This window comes from Mastigoproctus giganteus, chromosome 3 (genome assembly GCF_048544385.1).
Source record: "Mastigoproctus giganteus isolate SK-2022 chromosome 3, ASM4854438v1, whole genome shotgun sequence".
NCBI lineage: Eukaryota > Metazoa > Arthropoda > Arachnida > Uropygi > Thelyphonidae > Mastigoproctus > Mastigoproctus giganteus.
The window spans coordinates 210,531,564-210,544,765 of record NC_143577.1 but is presented as its reverse complement, the minus strand read 5'-3'; the positions used below and the strand labels follow the sequence as shown (position 1 = coordinate 210,544,765).

Below are 13,202 nucleotides of genomic sequence, written 5' to 3'. Positions count from 1 at the left end.
ACAATATTGGGGTATACACAAGTAAATGAGCAATAATGCAAGTTGTAGATATCAACAATAATAGCAGTTGAATACTTCACTGGAAAAAGATGTATACTTAATTTTTGTGGAGACTACTGGTATAAAAGTTTATCAGCAGAAGAGCTACAATGGCTAACTGTGCCTAATCTACATTGTGCCATATGTAGATTAGGCCTAAGCCATATTGTGCCATATGGCACAATATGGCTTAGGTTGCTAAGATCTTCATGAAGTGAAACAAAGTTTTTTGTTTGTTGTAGGGTTTTAGGGGCATTAGCAACCTAAGCAGGGGTGAGCTCTGAATATTTTAACAATGGGCTCGCATTTTTGCCGATTTTTGAAATATCCTTTTGGGGGGGGGGACCTACCGAGTAAATCTGATGGGTCACGGAAGTGACGTCACCCGCGGCATCTGCCAGAGGCTCTTCTCACGCTGAGATCACTAGTCTGTGTGGAACATTCACTAGTAGTATGATTAGATTAGAGCGTATGATGCATTTTTTTGTGACCAGTACGATATCTCGAGTTCTAACTTTGTGGAATTTTTGAATAGTATGACATCACATCCGCAAAGGATGATTCACATAAAACCATCTACCAGGCGTGCTCGACAGACGCACAACTTTATCCTTTTTTACAACTAGGGAAATATAATGGATACATTTTTTTTTTTTTCATGAAAAAATTAATATTGAGAATAAAAAATAAAAATATTTCCCATATTACAAATAACGAATTATCACAAAACATTCTAGAATATAAAAACAAATATTACATAAAAAACAAACTGTTCTAGAAAAGGTACACAAAAATCACAGATTACATGAAAAAAAAAAAATTGCACAAATATTCAAGAAAATTTTATTCTAAAAATTGCCATATGCAATTTACTGCTTTATTAATATTTGTTTAAGATCTTCTTTGCTAAATAGCTGAGCTATTATTATGGAGGAATGATTTGACATAACAATCCAGATCAAATTGAACAGTTTTCCATTTAGATGTATGATCATCATCATATCTGCAACATGTTTAATTGTCAACATTATTCATTCACACAATATTATTCATTACCCTGAAAGCTCGCTCAGCTTCAGGACTGCTAATCACAATGGTTTCAAAGATATTTCTGGCTTTCTTAATTGTAAAGGGAATTTCACTCAATTTTAAAGATAAACTGTCTTCAACAATCTCTAAAATCGTTAATTTTTATTTCATATTTTATCAGAAAACAAATTTCTTATTCGGTTTTCACAGTCTTGCCACCGAGACGAAAGTTCTTTCAAATTCCACGATTTCCAGTAGAATGTTTAAAATTTCATTGAATGGTATCATTATTTTCTTTATTTAATTTAAAATTACCCTGTTGCATTAATAAAACTTATCCTTTAATGATAAAACGATGCATTTAATAACTTGTCACAGGGTAATTTTACTGTTATTACTTTCGATTTTGATTACTTCAAATTTTTTACACTTCAACCTGCTCTCAATTTTAGCTTTATAATTTCCTTCAGAATTTTTCAAATTACCGATAGCATTGATAGTTTGAATAATTAATTTATCTGCTTTTACCATAGTGATTCTGTAAAGCTTCTGAAATGTAATAGAGCTCCTGCAGGATATCAATCATTAGTGCTTTTTTGAAATTCCAGATTTAAAAGTCAATTTAACAATCCCGAATATTTAACTTCCGATTCAAAATGTTTGCACAATGCGGGATAATTCCCTTAACCCGCAATTACCATCCGCAAGCTACAAGCTGTTCTTCATAGCTCGAACACATGACCGATCTTTGTAGTTGCCACATCAAGTTCTTTAGCAATCTTTAATTTGTGCTGGATTTTGGAGATATAATGGATAATTTTTTTTTTTTTTTTTAATTATTGCCCCTATGCCATTATATTTTAGAACATTTTCTACCTAGTTAAAAATTCGACGAAATTTCAAAATCTGCCAACATTTCATTTTCATAAAAGTTTATATAATATCTTAGTTGCCTCAATCCCACCCCCTACATTGCTACTGTCATTAGTTCTTTGAATACTGTGCAAAATATCGGAATCACTCAGATATTCAGCTACTGTGACCACGTAAACAGAGAAATTTACTGAAACGCGTGGATCACTCACTTCTCCAAAAAATATACACCCGTTTGTCGGAGTAAAGGGGAACCACAACACAGGTTGACCAGCGGCTATTATCCATGTCTGGAATCTTCTTAATTCTCTGACTGGCTATGGAACGAACACCACTAACGTTGTGGAACGGTAATCCTCTCACTCTTAATTTGCGCTTTCTAATTACCTAAAGGCCAGAGGTGAGAACAATGCATACAAAGCTGTCTCTCCTAATCTGTTCGTTACATGGAAATTATTTTCGTTCTACTGAAACTACTGTATTTTAAATGTAATTACCAAGGGGAATTTTTAAAAAAAATTTAGTATAAAGAAGTTGTTAAACAGAGATCCGACTGTAATTAAATCAAAAATGAAGCAATTTTAAAATATACATAACTGATTGATTGCGTCATTAAAATGATGGGAATGGGTCCCGCTCTTCCCACCGTAGTATCAGCTCTGGATACTCAATAATTGCATTCAGGATTTCATTTGTAAAATAAATGATCGTCTCAACAATGAGCTCACAAATAAAAAAAAAAATAAATAACAATGGGCTCTCGTGAGCCCATTATAGCTCACCACTGAACCTAAGCCACATAGTGTCATAATGACTGTAAATTGCATGTTCTGTGGTTGATTTGCTGTTTGCTGGACTAAAACCATGCTACCCTCATCTACGACTGACTAACCAGCCATGTTGTAAAAAGACAAATTCCTTGTGGCATTGATGGGATTTGTACGTTTCCACCTGGTGGAGAGGACTGTGATAATACCAAATGTGCTACCTCCAAAGGTGAATAAAGGAATAAAATAAAGGAGTAAAGAATAATACTTTAGCCATTAAATAGGTAAGGGGGTTGTGAAAATGGTTAGAACCTCTCCAGAATGGCCCGCTCATATTAACCAAACAATTTTCTACTTGTTTTGCTCTTTCAACTTACCACGCAGAACTTAAGTAGAATTAAGGAATAAATTATCTTTGTAAAAGTTATTTGCAATTACACCTTAATTAGAAGTGGTCAAAGTTTATTCTTGGAATTAAATACTAAAAGACCAAGGAAGGAAGTTCTTTACAATCCCTGTTTGTGGACCTTCAAAGGGTAACAGTGACATCTGATAATTAAAATATTATAGATGGGAAGCTAAATTGAGATTCTGCAAAGCAGTTGAGATCAAGTGAATTGTTAAATGAAGACAAAATAAAATGATTTAGTTAAGAGTGTCTACAGTACAATTAACTTAATTCAATTATTTTCAGCAGTTGTCTTCAGTTCAGAGGAGGGTTTCTGCATTGGGCTCCTCTGTCATGTGTCAATTTAATTGATCAGGAGAAAACAAAGAAAAAAATTGAAGGTTATTAATTTCTGAAATCATTATATTGTACATCTCTGAATGATGTTTGCATGCACAATGGTCATGTGGGTGTTTGTAACATGCAGAATATAAAGATGCAAGTTATCACCTTTTTTTGTTTAACTGTTACTTTAAAACACCAGTAATAGTTAATATTTATAATTTATAAATATAAAAGTTAATAAAGAAATTTAAACAATTTAAATTCCAGAGTTTATCAATGGGCTGTCAAGTACCATAGGATGATACTGTTTCATGTTGGTGGCTTTAGAAAGTTGACATTATGAATTTAAACTTTTGGTTGTGGCACCAAGTTCTTGAACAAATTTGTGAAAGGCAAATTTACAACTGTCTCAAACCACTTATTCAATCCTTTAACCATAGAAAAAAAAATCTTTCAAGCAGAACAGTATCAAAAGCTTTAGCAAAAGTCTATAATCAAAATCATTCTTATACCCAATTCTTTTGTAACAAAGTCATAGTAACTAAGCAAATTGGAAAGGTGTGATCTGTTCTCAATAAACCCATGCTGTGATTCTCTTTAGAGTTCACATTTCTATTAAAATACAGTACGCAGTGCCTACTGTGATCATTAATAATGTCACTTTTATGAAGTCCCAATCAGACATATACTAATACAAGATGACTGAAGAACCCTGCAAGGTCAGGAGTTGGATGCATTGTATAATTTCTTGCTTGCACCAACCAAGTGAAAAGAAATTTATTTCTAAGTGTGAGAGTACATACAGTAAAACATAACATGGAATCTGATACAAAGCACATATTCAAGAGCTCAACATATTAAATTTAGTACAAATAAAGAACACAACATAGAAGCTTTCAGCTACTGTATGTAGCCTTTGCAACTAATTGAACACTAGAAAGTCGTGGTTTTTATGTGTGTGGCTGAGGGGTATATGCAAAGGGTGACGAGGGAGAGGTCAAGGGAGGGGGGGAAGAAAGGGAGACTGTTGAGATAGGCAACTGCTGTCGCAGGCGGACCTAGAGCTCGTGGACTATGAAAGGCTCAAAGATGGGATGTATATGGGTACCAAGGTCCCTGTTGATTGCCAGATCTTGGAATTGCATGAGAAGCCTATGATTTTAGTCTCATTGGGTGTGATATGTCCTCCTACCAACAGCGTGCAACTAGCACAGAATGAGCAATAACGGCTCTAGTGGTGGTGATCACTCAGCCGGTCCTACAAACGATCGAAGGCCTCGCTGATGTAGTTTGCATCACATTCCCAGCAGGGAATGAGGTAAATGATCCCACTCTGCTTCAGAGTGGAATTGGTGTTATGTGGATTGCTGCAATCCACGCCTCTTAAAACACTGATTCCACCTCTGAAGGGGAGCAGGATATTTTTGTAAAATATTTCCATTAACTTCAACAGTTTTAGAATTGCTCCACCAGTGATATCCAGCACATCCAATTTTTTCCATTATTCTGCCTGCAACAGTACAATAGATCTTTCCAAAGTAGTACCAAATGTTTATCACACTTGAGGATTTGCATTTTCACTTAATTTGTGAGGTATTTTCTCAAGGTGGGTTAATGAGGTTAACTTTTCACTTTGACCTTTTCAAACTAAAAGTAGCCTACTAATCTTTTTAGTGTTATTCCATATAACAAGTTAAATTACCTTTTTAAATTAGTATTTAAATTTTGGTTTAATTCCAGATTGTGGCCAATAGAACTTTCATTTAAGTTAAATCTGTTGTATAAGTTTCAAACACTTGTTTCTTATTTCATAAAATAAGATTTAGTAACATAAGTTTGGAGACATTATGAATTTTGAACCTTAATCCATTGATTATCCATTTCAACATTCCACCTGACAGTTGTAGTGATATTTTATACATCAGGTGTTTTGTAGAGTGCATGTTATGGCTAGCATTATGTAAATAGCTTGAACACTGTTAGACACCACATGATATAAAGGCTTGTAGTAGATTTCATATTGATTAGCAGCATAGGTAGTTTTCTTTATTATCTTGGTTTTATAAACAGGCTGTTTTTACTTTATTTCAAATTAAAGTCCTTAGCAAGGGAACTAATAGTCCAACTGAAATGACTTAATTCCAGAATTAATGTAGTTGATAAAGTAATTGTGAAAACAGAACAATTCCAAAAATGGTGCTTTTGGTGTAAATAGAGAAAAAGAACCTGTAATATGTCCATCTTCAAACTGTTTACAAATGCATTTTCATGCAGCAACTCACTTTGCTTAGGATAAAAAGGAGGGGGGGGGGGGTTTAACCTGAGTTGTGTATACACTGAAAGGACAGAATTCATGGGATACCTGGTTCCTGGGAAACATTATGCTGTCACCCCTCTTGCTTGTGGACAAACCCACTGCTTGGCAGGTATATAGGTATACTGCATTCACATAGGCAGTAATTCGATGTTAGTATGGATAAATATAGTGAGTTAAGACTCTGAAAGAAGGATGATAGTAGGTGCCCGATGCATTGGTCACTATTGTAGGGATGGTACAGAAATTGCATTATCCCCGTTTGACAGTATCAGGAATATGCCATTTCCGGGAATAACATCCCATCATTGACAGCACAGTGGACGGAAAAAAGGTGGTGGATGAATGTGGCTGTCGATGTCTGTATCACATTTTTTCGGTCAACCAGAGAGTGACAATGGCACAAATCACCACCGACTTCAATGATGGAGATGCCAAAAACATCTCCACCAATGCCATCAGGGATCATTATCTGCAATAGGTTATGGGACCCACCAACCCACCAGAATCCCATTGCTAACACCACAACACAGGACTCTACACCTCAAACAAGCAAAAGAACATTGGCACTGGACCATGGATGATTGGAGACAGGTCTCCTGGTCCGATGAGTTCCGTTTCCAGTTATTTCAAGTGGATGGGAGGATGCTTAACTGGCAGAAACCGCATGAAGCTATGCACCTGTCATGTCATGTCAACAAGAAACTGTTCAGGCAGGTGGACGGTCGGTAATGGTCTGGGGTGTGATCAACTGGCACACGTTGGGATCTCTGGTACATCTAGACATCTCTGAACAGTCTAGGTTGTGTCCATCCTTGCAGACCAGCTGCATCCCTTCATGGTCATTGTTCACCCACAGGACAATAGATATTCCAGCAGGACAATGCACTTCCATACAGAGCCATGGTGACTAGAACATGGTTCTAAGAGCATTCTGCAGATTTTACCACCACAGTATGGCCTCCCTGTTCACCAGACATGAACCCTGTGGAGCATCTTTGGGATGCTCCACATTCTTATCATGAACAACCTTAGTGCATTTATTGGAAAAACAGTGGTTTACACATAAAGGATGCAAATTTATGGTCAAATGCACAATAAAGGATTTTGTCCCTATAAGAAAGTGCTGCTGACAAGTCTGAGTAAACATTGGGATGAAAAGATTAAAAAACAAAAAAAATGAAGCACTTCATCTGACCACCTCCTCTAATAATCTGCCTAAGTCTTCCTTAAATTTATTAAAACTATTCTACTCCACTTCACCACATGGTAAGTTTATTTCCAACAATTAATCACTATTTTTGGCTGAAAGCATGTCCTGGAACAGTTTTTTTTTTCTCTCCCCCAATTTAAATTTATGGTCCCTTATGCACATCATCTGAGCAAGAGTTAGAATGAGATCTACATTTAATATACTCTATCCATTTAAGTCTTAAACACCTGCATGCAATTTCAACAAATTCTGTTCTATAAACTGCAGAACTGAAGTCTTCCTTGGTAATGGTACCCTTTTGTGTTCCTGACTATACTTGTTGCCATTTTGGCATATCAATATCCTCCTAAAATGAGGTTTTCTGGCTTTTGTGCAGTATTCAAGATACACTAACTATTGCTGTATACAACAGTATGATCACCTTATCCCTGTTGACAAAATTCCTGTATATCATTGGCAGAAATTCCCATGAGCAGTCCTAGAAGCCTGTCACTGCTCAGAACTTAGTGTTGAATTGTATAAATTGTTTGATGCTTATATGCATCAAACATAACAAATATGTTAAAACAAGAAATTATTTTTAGAACCATTTGAGGTTAAAAGTCAAAAGATATCTGAAATGGTCTATGAATGGCAGTCTAACCACAGTTATTTTCAATGTTCATTTCAGTTTACAAACTGAAGTTTTAGATCTCTCCACTCCAATGATATCTAACTGTTCTACTAGAAAAGAACAGTTAGTCCCACACAAATTTCCAAGTGAAATCTTTTTTTTTTTGTTTTTTTAAATTTTATTTGCTTTGCTAAATTCTTTCTGATTTCCCCCAAACTATTAATCTTGTAAAATAATTCATAGGAAGAAACCATCCTTTTTTTCATTTATGCTTTATAATAATCATCCTACCTGTAGCTTATTCCACCTGTGAGAGCACAAGATCTTGCTAATCACATCTATTCTGCATGCAGGTTACTTTGGGGGGGGGGGGAGAGTATAAAAATGTTTGTCACTTCATGATTTGCACTTTCAGTTAATTCAGAATTTATTAAATACTTTTCTCAAATTGGTTTTAAGGTTTTTAATAGTACAGTATGCTTTTACACATTAACTTAACCAACAGTTTTCAGTCTTGATTTGTTTGGATATTCTACTAGAATAACTGATTTTAAATGCTTCAAGCAAAATCCACTGCAGACTATACCCTCTGAAGAAATGTTCAGTCAGTTTTGTTCATAACAATGGCTCTGCTGTCTAAACTTGGCTCTCAGGAGTATTCCCAGACTTCTATTACAGAGCTCCACCAGAAAGATCAACTCTATTTCCTTTTTCTAATGTAGCTAAATATTCTCTCATTCAACACTGCTATGAGCAAACTATTACAATTCCAAGAATGACTTGGGATAATTTGTTATATTTCAAGCTTCCTTATCAACGATTACTATACACAATTCTTTTTTTTCTTTCATAATAGCATCTGGTAGGTTCTCACACTGAAATCGACAGAACTTATGCAGCAAACCATCTATTGCTTTCTGTTTCTTTGTTGTCCTCAATGACTGCAAGTTCTGAAAACTTTTCAGACAAAACTTCATATTTGAAAATGCACTGCCAATTGATGAAACTTCTGTTTTCCTAATAATAATGAAGTCAATAGCAGAAAAAAAAGTGGATTGAAGAGCTGTTTGGATTTTCAAATGTTGGCATAACATTTAAAGAAACAAGCAAATTGATTTATTCTAGCCAAAAGACTTATGAAGGAGTGAGAATAATAACATGCCTAAATTATTAGTAACGGCTGCATGGTGCAAGAAAGCCATGGCTTATGCTGCACCAGCCAAAAAAAAAAAAAAAAATCCAAATAAAACAATGATAAAAACAAAAAAAAAATAAATAAAATAAATAACTAAATAATAATAATTAATAAAACTATATATATAAATAAAAAGGAAATTAAACCTATCATCCTTATGCGCTTCCCTTACCTGAAAGTACTATCCAGATGACCTTTGAATTTCCCCAAACTGTCGGCCTCTACCACCCATGAAGGCAACTTATTCCAGTAATTTATAACTCGCTGGCTAAAATAAAACTTCCTGCAGTCCAATCTAAACATTTCCCCCCCGTAACTTGAATTTATGTCTAGTTCTAGCATCATTTATAATCTTGAAAATTTTGTCCTCATTCATTTTACTGATGCCTCTCAGAGCCTTAAACACCTCAATCAAATCTCCTCTAAGGTGTTTAGTTTCCAAACTCTGCAACCCACATATTCGAAGTCTTTCTTCATAAGGATGCCCTTTTGCCGATCTCACCAGACGAGTTACCCTTCTTTGCACCCTTTCAAGAAGCTCGATGTCTTTCTTTAGGTGCAGTCTCCATACTTGAACACAGTATTCCAAGTGTGGTCTAACATAAGCCTTATATAATGGGATTATCACGTCCCTATCTCTACTTGCAAAAGTTCGATAGATCATCGATAGGACACCATGGGCCTTCCTTGTAACCTGTTTACAATGCTCAGAGAATTTCATGTCTGACCGTATCATAACACCCAAGTCCCTTTCCTCCAGTACTGGGTTTAGTTGAACTCCACCAAGTGAATAGGTTTTTTCGGGATTACTGTTTCCTAGGTGTAATACCTTACACTTTGTTGGATTAAAGCACAGCTGCCATTTTTCTGACTTGCTTGCTTTTTTTGCTGACATTTATCAGCTTGCTTGGACTGATTAGATTACTTTAACAGACGTTTCCAATTCAGAAGTTTTTTTTTTTAGTTCAATTTGTCCTAGTTCAAAACTTCTTTCGGATAAGGAACTGGTTTTGGAATGAGTCACAGTGCAACTCACTAATGATTGCTTGTTATACTTTTCAATTTTGGAATTCTGAGAAGTGATCAGGTGGCTCTTCTCACCACTTTAAATAGACCTATTACAGGATGCCACTGTTCTACCAGTCTAGTTACACATTTAACCAAAGAGAGAACACACACTTTTATCACTTCCTTCTAGATATAGTGGACATAGTGTTATTGTTATGCAGTTCCCGTGGTTTCCCACAAATCCACATTAAGTACTCTGTTAACACAGCAAAGCCAGTCATAAAGTGTGGGTTATGTGTGAGTAGCGTGTTGTTTGACTGGCCTCTTCGTTACTGGGAGGCACGATCACCAGGAAGGAGCCTCCCAGCATCTATCCACTGGCACGAGGAGCCGGACCAGGGAGTAAAAGACATCTGGCGGGTCGCCCACACTCCTGCAGGAGCGAGAGTGGGGAAGGCCAAGGAAAGAGCAGAGAAGAGACAGGAAAGTGGAAGACAGGTAAGATAGTGGGGGATGACAGAGGGTAGGCATCCACCCAGGCAAAAAGGAGCAGGAAAAGTGCTAGATACAGTTGTGGGAGTCCTGGAGAAGGACTGTGGGTAAAAAGAAGAGAACAAGTAAAGTTCAAATTAAAGAGTCCAGGATCGTTATAATGAAGAATCACTGAGCAGTGTCGGCAGGGCTGGCCTCAATTTTCAATTTCATGACTGAACGTTTCTGGTGCTGGGTATCAGTTGCTGTGTGGAGGAGGTTATCCAGGAGTAGTGTTCGGGAGTTGCAGGTGATGCCAGCGACGACGAAAGACCTCGTTGGCATAAGTGGTTAGTGCATGGAAAGCATCGTTAGATTCCAGTAACTTTGTTTCTGGCCGAAGTGATGTAGAGTGGAGGTCTAGGAGTAGTTGGATTCTTAGGTCTAAGTATATATGTTGCATGGGTGCATCACGTGATCTCAGTCTTCAGGTTCTCCGCATGTACAGAGGGCATCTTTCCTTCTAGATAGTAGGAATTTTCAGTATTCATTCACTTTCACAATAAGGTGCACAACTCCCTTTCCAGCACACAAATGAATAAGAACACCAAGGACAGCCAATTACTACAAATGCTCAATCTCTTCTTTTAATACCCTTGCTACCCCAGTTTTTAGGCCTACCATAAACAGGTGCATTATCAACACCAAGTACCAGACAAGATTTTTTTTAAGGAGTCCCATGTGCTTCCAGGTTCTTTAGAAGCTATCCAGTGCTGTACCTTGCAGCCATCTGTAGTAATCAAAAATTGCCCATTTTTTCAGCACCATCAACTATCACTTCTTTTTCTATGACAAAAGATGTAAATAAACATTCAGCTTGTATGACATCAAAGTGCACCATCTATATATCTTTACATACACCACAGATGTTATGCTTATTTGTTTACAAATAAACAATTACATCATTTCCTGCCACTTGAAATATACAGTCGATTCCGGTTAATTGGGACACATCAGGACAGATCACTTTGGCCCAATTAAGCAAAATTTTAATGAGCTGAAAAGCACATTCTAACGGAGGCAAAAAAAGGTACGAATAAAATAAAGGGAATGTGGTATTTAAAGAAAGCACACTGTATTTAAGTTATATTGGTACAAACATTTATTTAAAAATAACTATAGCTAAAAGCAAACAAAATGTACATGTGTAAAATGAAGATACAGTACAGAATAATGTCCGTGTCAGGCAAAGGTTACACATTACTTAAGGGTTCTTACTTTGAAAACATTATGAAGTGTACCCTGGCGTGTCCTCTTTATGGACTGCAATTGAACAAAGTCGGTGCAGGTATCTTTATCAGCATAAAGGCAGTCCTTTATGCTGATAAAGGACTGCCTTCATTGCCTTCCTGCATGAAATAACATCTCAATTTAGCTATACATTTCCTGGCATCCTGGTTAGTCACTCGCTTAGGTATATCATCGTCATCATTTTCTTGGTCTTTTGGTGTCTCTGAGTGTTTTGCTGCAGTTTGTTCAATAATCGTTTCCTCATAATCTTCATCGTGGCATTGAAGGTTATAGTCAATCGTTAAAAATTCTTCACAATTTTGGACCTGTTGCAGTTCCAAAGCCATTTCATTTTCTGTACAGCTTATCGCATCTGAATCACAATTAGTGGCGAAACCACATTTAGCAAAACAATTCCGAATTGTTTTACTGGTTATTACTCGCCAACTATCAGCGATAAATTGTACAGCTTTTAACATTGAAACTTTTGCACTAACCTCTATTGATTTCGAAGATGTCAGCAGATTTTCCTCAATTGCTTCAAGGATGTGATTAACCAGCTTTCTGCAATAATAGGTCTTCAAATTTTTTATTATTCCTGCATCCATAGGCTGTATCAGGGATGTGGTGTTAGGGGGTAAAAATTCCAGTTCAATATTTTTTAAACCAGCTACATTAGAGTGTGCGGTGCAGTTGTTCAATATCAACACAATTTTTCTGGACTTCCGCTGCAGTTCTGCGCCCCAGTTCATTAGCCATTGCGTAAAAATATATGTGGTCATCCACGCCTTCTTATTGGCATAATACGAAACTGGCAAACTGCCTATTGTAAGCCCCTTGAAACAACGAGGTTTGGCACTTTTACCAATAACCAAAAGTTTGAGTTTATCGTTTCCTGACATGTTTGAGCAGCACAACACTGTTACACGATCCATTGCTTTCTTTGAACCAGACAGTGTTGTGTTGATAGCTGAGGGAACCATCCGGCGTAGCACGATAATATAGACCTGTTTCATCGGCATTGTAAATGTCATCCCCACTAAATTTTTTAAGCAACTCTGGCAGTTTTCACATTTCCATTGCTCAGCACTGTCCTTCTCGCCATGTGCTTTTTTGTAACTAATGTCATGTCTATCTACACTTCCATCGAGACAACCAACCATCCGTCGCTTTGAAATTTACGTGACCTAGCTTTTTGGCGAACTCTTCTGACTTTTGTTTTAGCATAGGGCCGCTTACACGCACTCCTCGTTTTGATACAGTGGAAAACCATTGATTCAAAGCATCTTCGACGTCTGGATCTTTGCCTTCCCTCTTTCGTTTATGAGATGTTTTCTTGAAATCCACGCGCAATGTCCACTCCTCTAAGTTTTTCTTGTTGCTGTAGCAGTCGTGAAATTGTAGATTTTGGCACCTTTATTATCTCCGCTAGTTGACGATGACTGATGTTAGGAGGTTGACTTTTTATCTTGTCAAGAATAGAGATTTTTTCTGAAAGTGAGAAATCTTTGTGGCATCTTGACAGGGTCTTAAATGTACTGAAAAAAAAAAGGGGAGGGGGAAACCAAAATCAGTGCACTGTTTGGTACAGTTTTTAATCTATTCTAACCCACAAGATGTATACATATGTACCGACTGTGATCGTAAACAACTGCAA

General features: G+C 36.7%; 1 protein-coding gene across 3 annotated transcripts in view; it reads right to left on the bottom strand.

Moving 5' to 3' along the window:
• The window catches only part of smg (sterile alpha motif domain containing protein 4 smaug), a 522,350-nt gene that overhangs the window by 51,306 nt on the left and 457,842 nt on the right, over window positions 1–13,202 (bottom strand). The window lies entirely within an intron of this gene.